Consider the following 6,000-nt stretch of genomic DNA (forward strand, 5'->3'; position numbering starts at 1 on the left):
ATTCGCGTAAGTGACAGAGAGCTAGTAAATAGAGAGAGAGAGGGAAAAAAACATGGTAGCTTCTCGAGGTGAGTTGAAAAGTAACCCCATTTGCGAGCGAAAATGTAAAGAGAAGTTAAACAAAACGCAAAAATACCGTCAACATTACTCTACTAAAACATAAATATAACACAGAAACACACACACTAGCATGTGAGCAATTCTCTACGAAATCGGTCTTTTTTCTTCAATTTTAATTTTTGTATTTTTTAATCCGGCTGAAACTTTTTTGGTGCCTTCGGTATGCCCAAAGAAGCCATTTTGCATCATTAGTTTGTCCATATAATTTTCCATACAAATTCGGCAGCTGTCCATACAAAAATGATGTATGAAAATTCAAAAATCTGTATCTTTTGAAGGAATTTTTTGATCGATTTGGTGTCTTCGGCAAAGTTGTAGGTATGGATATGGACTACACTGGAAAAAATAATACACGGTAAAAAAAATTTGGTGATTTTTTATTTAACTTTTATCACTAAAACTTGATTTACAAAAACACTATTTTAATTTTTTTTTTTTGATATGTTTTAGAAGACATAAAATGCCAACTTTTCAGAAATTTCCAGGTTGTGCAAAAATCACTGACCGAGTTATGAATTTTTAATCAATACTGATTTTTCAAAAATGGAAATTTTGGTCGTAAAATTTTCAACTTCATTTTCGATAAAAATCAAATTTGCAATCAAAAAGTACTTTACTAAAATTTTGATAAAGTGCACCGTTTTCAAGTTATAGCCATATTTAAGTGACTTTTTGAAAATAGTCGCAGTTTTTCATTTTTAAATTAGTGCACATGTTTGCCCAGTTTTGAAAAAATATTTTTGAAAAGCTGAGAAAATTCTCTATATTTTGCTTATTCGGACTATGTTGATACGACCTTTAGTTGCTGAGATATTGCAATGCAAAGGTTTAAAAACAGGAAAATTGATGTTTTCTAAGTTTCACCCAAACAACCCACCATTTTCTATCGTCAATATCTCAGCAACTAATGGTCCGATTTTCAATGTTAATATATGAAACAATTGTGAAATTTTCCGATCTTTTCGAAAAAATATTTTGGAATTTTCAAATCAAGACAAACATTTTAAAAGGGCGTAATATTGAATGTTTGGCCTTTGTGAAATGTTAGTCTTGATTTGAAAATTCCAAAAATATTTTTTCGAAGAGATCGGAAAATTTCACAAATGTTTCATATATTAACATTGAAAATCGGACCATTAGTTGCTGAGATATTGACGATAGAAAATGGTGGGTTGTTTGGGTGAAACTTAGAAAACATCAATTTTCCTGTTTTTAAACCTTTGCATTGCAATATCTCAGCAACTAAAGGTCGTATCAACAAAGTCCAAATAAGCAAAATATAGAGAATTTTCTCAGCTTTTCAAAAATATTTTTTTCAAAACTGGGCAAACATGTGCACTAATTTAAAAAAATGAAAAACTGCGACTATTTTCAAAAAAGTCACTTAAATATGGCTATAACTTGAAAACGGTGCACTTTATCAAAATTTCACTAAAGTACTTTTTGATTGCAAATTTGATTTTACATCGAAAAATGAAGTTGAAAAATTTTACGACCAAAATTTCGATTTTTGAAAAATCAGTATTGATTAAAAATTCATAACTCGGTCAGTGATTTTTGCACAACCTGAAATTTCTGAAAAGTTGGCATTTTATGCCTTCTAAAACATAAAAAATAAAAAAATTAAAAATAGTGTTTTTTTGTAAATCAAGTTTTAGTGATAAAAGTTAAATAAAAAATCACCAAATTTTTTTACCGTGTATTATTTTTTCCAGTGTAGTCCGTATCCATACCTACAACTTTGCCGAAGACACCAAATCGATCAAAATTCCTTCAAAAGATACAGATTTTTGAATTTTCATACATCATTTTGTATGGACAGCTGCCGAATTTGTATGGAAAATTATATGGACAAACTAATGATGCAAAATGGCTTCTTTGGGCATACCGAAGGCACCAAAAAAGTTTCAGTCGGATTAAAAAATACAAAAAAAATCGAATGACCGAAATCCTAGAGAACTGCTCATGTAATATTAGAGGCAGGTAATATACACACACAAACACAGCACACGTTTTTAATTCTTCGTAGATGTGTAACTTTACGTGATTCTGGATGTAGGTGTTTCGTAGTGACAGTTTTTCTTAGGAGAACACAAGAGAAATATTCCAATAGGAGTCTTTTTGGTGCAGTGGCGAACGTGGTTTAGCGTAGTGCGAGCAAACAGAAACAAAAATATCAACCAACAAATACAGGATAATTAAATTTCTTCTCATAATTCAACTACTCAACAGAATAAAACAAAAACTAGCTTTTAACTAGCTTGGAAGAAAAACTAAAAATATCTCGTTTGTAGTTGAACGAAAAGATCTCATTCAAGAAGAAATGGCAAAACAACTAATGACATATAAAAAAAACTGTATTTATTCGATAGCGGAATGGAATGATGAGTAAAATCAGCTGATTAATAGTACTTCTTGGGCGAACTTAAAAATACAGAAAAAATATTGAAGGAAGTGTCTTTTAAAAGTATAGATAAAACACACAGAAATAAAAAAAAAGTTGTTCTTTCGTAAAACACACACACACACTCACACATATGGAGCGAATTTTGGGTTGTAAAGCGTAAAATACTGGCGAAATTGTGTAAATAACGTTTAATCGCGAAACAGAAAACATGATCACGTGTCTTAAAATTTAGTAGCGGCATTAAAACGAAGAAAAATTAATAAACTACAAGATATTAAACATAGCATCGTAACCAAGTATCAATGTGTCAAAAAGAAGAAGAGTAAACAAAAAAGTTAAACCACGATGAATTGCAATATTTAGACCGGCGCTCCGGACTGCGGGGATGAATTTTACCGTGTTTGCAATCATTCCATTCTTTTCAAACTATCTGTTTCTTTCAGCGGTCTATGGTTAGTTTCGCAAAATGCTCATTAAAATAGTTTGTTGAAATCGGCTCCCCTCCCACTAACATTTACACACAAGATCCTCTGTAATTATTAAGTCAAATGTAATTACAAAAGCCGACTCGGTCCTAACCAGGTCCCAGTACCGAAAAGGACCTAATAAAAATAATTTTATGAAAAAAAAAAAAAAAAAATAGTTTGTTGAAGAAAACGCACTAATTTTTTAAACGGTACTAAAACTAAACTCGTTTCCGTTTGCTTTCGTTTTTCGAACGCCGTAGTCGTGCACTTGGGGAAAATTGTCTGAATCTACACATAAAAAAAAACCAGAAAAACTGAAATATACCTCTATTTAGTAAAGAAGAAGAAAAATGTCGAAATGAAAAGCAAAAAACATTGTTCTCTATAAAAACTCAGTAAAAGTAAGCAAACGGAAATAGAAAAATTGCCATTTTGTGTCACAAACGCAGAAACACACTCACACACATACTAACAAGCATCTTCAGTTGGTTGCGTGGCATTTCTTAACAGTTCTATGGAAATATCAAAAGTACAGAAACGGAATTTTGGCGGAGAGAGACACTGGCTTCTCTTTGTTTGATTGCTCTCTGCACTTTCTTCACGGAATCTTCTGAAAAAGAGCACGCAGAAAAGAATAAGGAGAGAATTTTTCTCTTGTGGGTTCGTTCAATAATTACGTCCATGAATAGGGGGAGGGGGGGGGTCTGAGGTTTGTGACAGCCCATGTTAAAGGTATAGGAAAAGTGCGTGACGGGGGGGAGGGGGGGGGGGTCTGAAATCCTGAAAATCTCTGGACGTAATATTTGAACAAACCCTGTACAAAATTTCTGTTGCCCATAAATTGAGAGAGTTTCTGTTTTCTCTCCGGCTATTTTGAATATAGCATTTTCCAAAAATGCTTATTGTTTTACACATTGAAAACAACGTGGGTTGTATACAAATATAAACGTTTTAAAATGGTACAAAAATCATAAATATTATGAAATTTTAAGCACAATTTGGCATCGCTTGATTTCTTTTAATATTATAGAAATTAAAAATAAAAATAAAAACAGTATGTTTTCAAAAACTATTTTCAAAACGATAATTTATAATCATAATCTAAAACTCATTACGGCAAATTTAAATTCATCACAGCTAATTGTAACACCCATTCGACAGTTGCCCAAAGATTTATGTGTTTGTCTGTGGATAAAGTTATGGTAACAACAACTTTGGGTCGTATTTTTCGATTATTTTTTGGTTTTCATTAAAGCGATAGTGTTTAAGAAATGTCATGCAATCGTCCGAAAAAAATTCACTCGAACAAAAGTTTCTCCCAGAATGTAACATCCATAACGTGAGCCGTCATATTTATAGAAAAAAAAATGGAAAAATATTTTTAGTAGAATTATTGAAAGCTAAACTTCTATTTTAACAACTTATCTCAACAAGAAAAAAAAACTCTCTGTTAAAAACACAGTCGCTATTCCATGCTCAGACATTTTACACAAGCAAATTAAAACAAAACTACTATGTTTTGCTTTTTCATTAAAACATATAAACTATTCACTCAAACCACACACACTCTAGAATTAGTTAACTGGGAATAATTCACACCGTCGACTGTAGTCGAAGGGCACAACTCGACCGCTTATCAAAACTTTAATTTTGAATGAAGCTTAATATAGCAAAAGTTTTACACAAATACACACACACACAACATACACATACATTTACACTTTTTTGAATGAAGAAAAAATCAGAAAATATTAGAATAATTAAGGCATAAGAAAGTAAATATTTAAAAGTTCTATACATATATACACAGAAAAAAATAAATTATATATACACACATTACACATACACGTACATCTATATATTGAAAAAGAAAAGTAAAACAAAAAAATATTACAGTATATATTTGAAGATGTAAGTCTGCGAGTTTTTAACATAACTGTATGGAATAATAATGATAAAGAAAAAACATAAACTTAAACTAAAATATTAAGAAATTATCGAAGAGAAAAATTATTGCAGAAGAAAATATTAAACACAGACATACACACACAAACACACATCCAACACAGCAGAGCAAGTGACCACCATCCGGGAGCAAAACCCACGTGCCGAGACAGAATCCCCCCTCACGGCCTCCGCCCATGTCGGTCAAAATGGCCGCGCGCGCGCGGTATGGCATCAAACTGAAAAATTTCAAAACTGTGTTCATTTGAAGCGTAAGCTGCGGAAGAGATTAGAAGAAAAGAGGGGTGAAAAAATATATGTAAAACGGAATGTCGTATCGTAGCAATGTGCTCTCGTAGATGCCATGCAGCGGCCGGAAATGGCCGGCAGGGGCGGGGTGTGAATTTTCTGTGGTCGGAGTGTGGTCCCGTGGTGAGTGGTTGACGAGAAAATCTATGGAAAATAAAGAAAAAAAAAAAGATATATAAAATGAAAAATTAATGGCATGTTTACTGATAGAAAAAACGTTGAGAAATTCATAAGGGCATCTGCAGCGCTGGGGTGCAAATCAAATTTACACCCGGCTCATGAATACCGAGATCAAATTTGCCACCATGAAAAAACTCCATCATCCCCACCGCTAGGGTAGCAAATTTGCCACCGAAACAAGCCCACCGCGGGGGGCAAATATGTTTTTTTTTGTTTTCTGCTCTTGTTCACATTCAAAATCAATAATTATGCGTTGAATCATGCCTAGAAATGCTCACTCCCTTGTGGACCACCGATCAGTGAGGTACTCCTGGATATTAGCTCCTGAAAAGTGCTTAAAAAGTGCAAAAATGCCTCACGGCAAGAAAAAGAGGCGGTCCTCACCAGCAGGATCAGCAGATTTGAAGAAGCTAAAGAATGCCGAAGCGCTACCTGCAAAGCCAGGCAGTTTGAGCAAGGACGCTCAAAATTCGTCTGAAACCAGTTCGCTACCCTCCTGTGGACGTGAGCGAGAAGGAAGAATTTGAACGACGGGAAAAGTTGCCACCCATTTTTGTGAAAACATCGTCATCG

The sequence above is a fragment of the Culex quinquefasciatus genome, chromosome 1, assembly GCF_015732765.1.
Source record: "Culex quinquefasciatus strain JHB chromosome 1, VPISU_Cqui_1.0_pri_paternal, whole genome shotgun sequence".
NCBI classification, from domain to species: domain Eukaryota; kingdom Metazoa; phylum Arthropoda; class Insecta; order Diptera; family Culicidae; genus Culex; species Culex quinquefasciatus.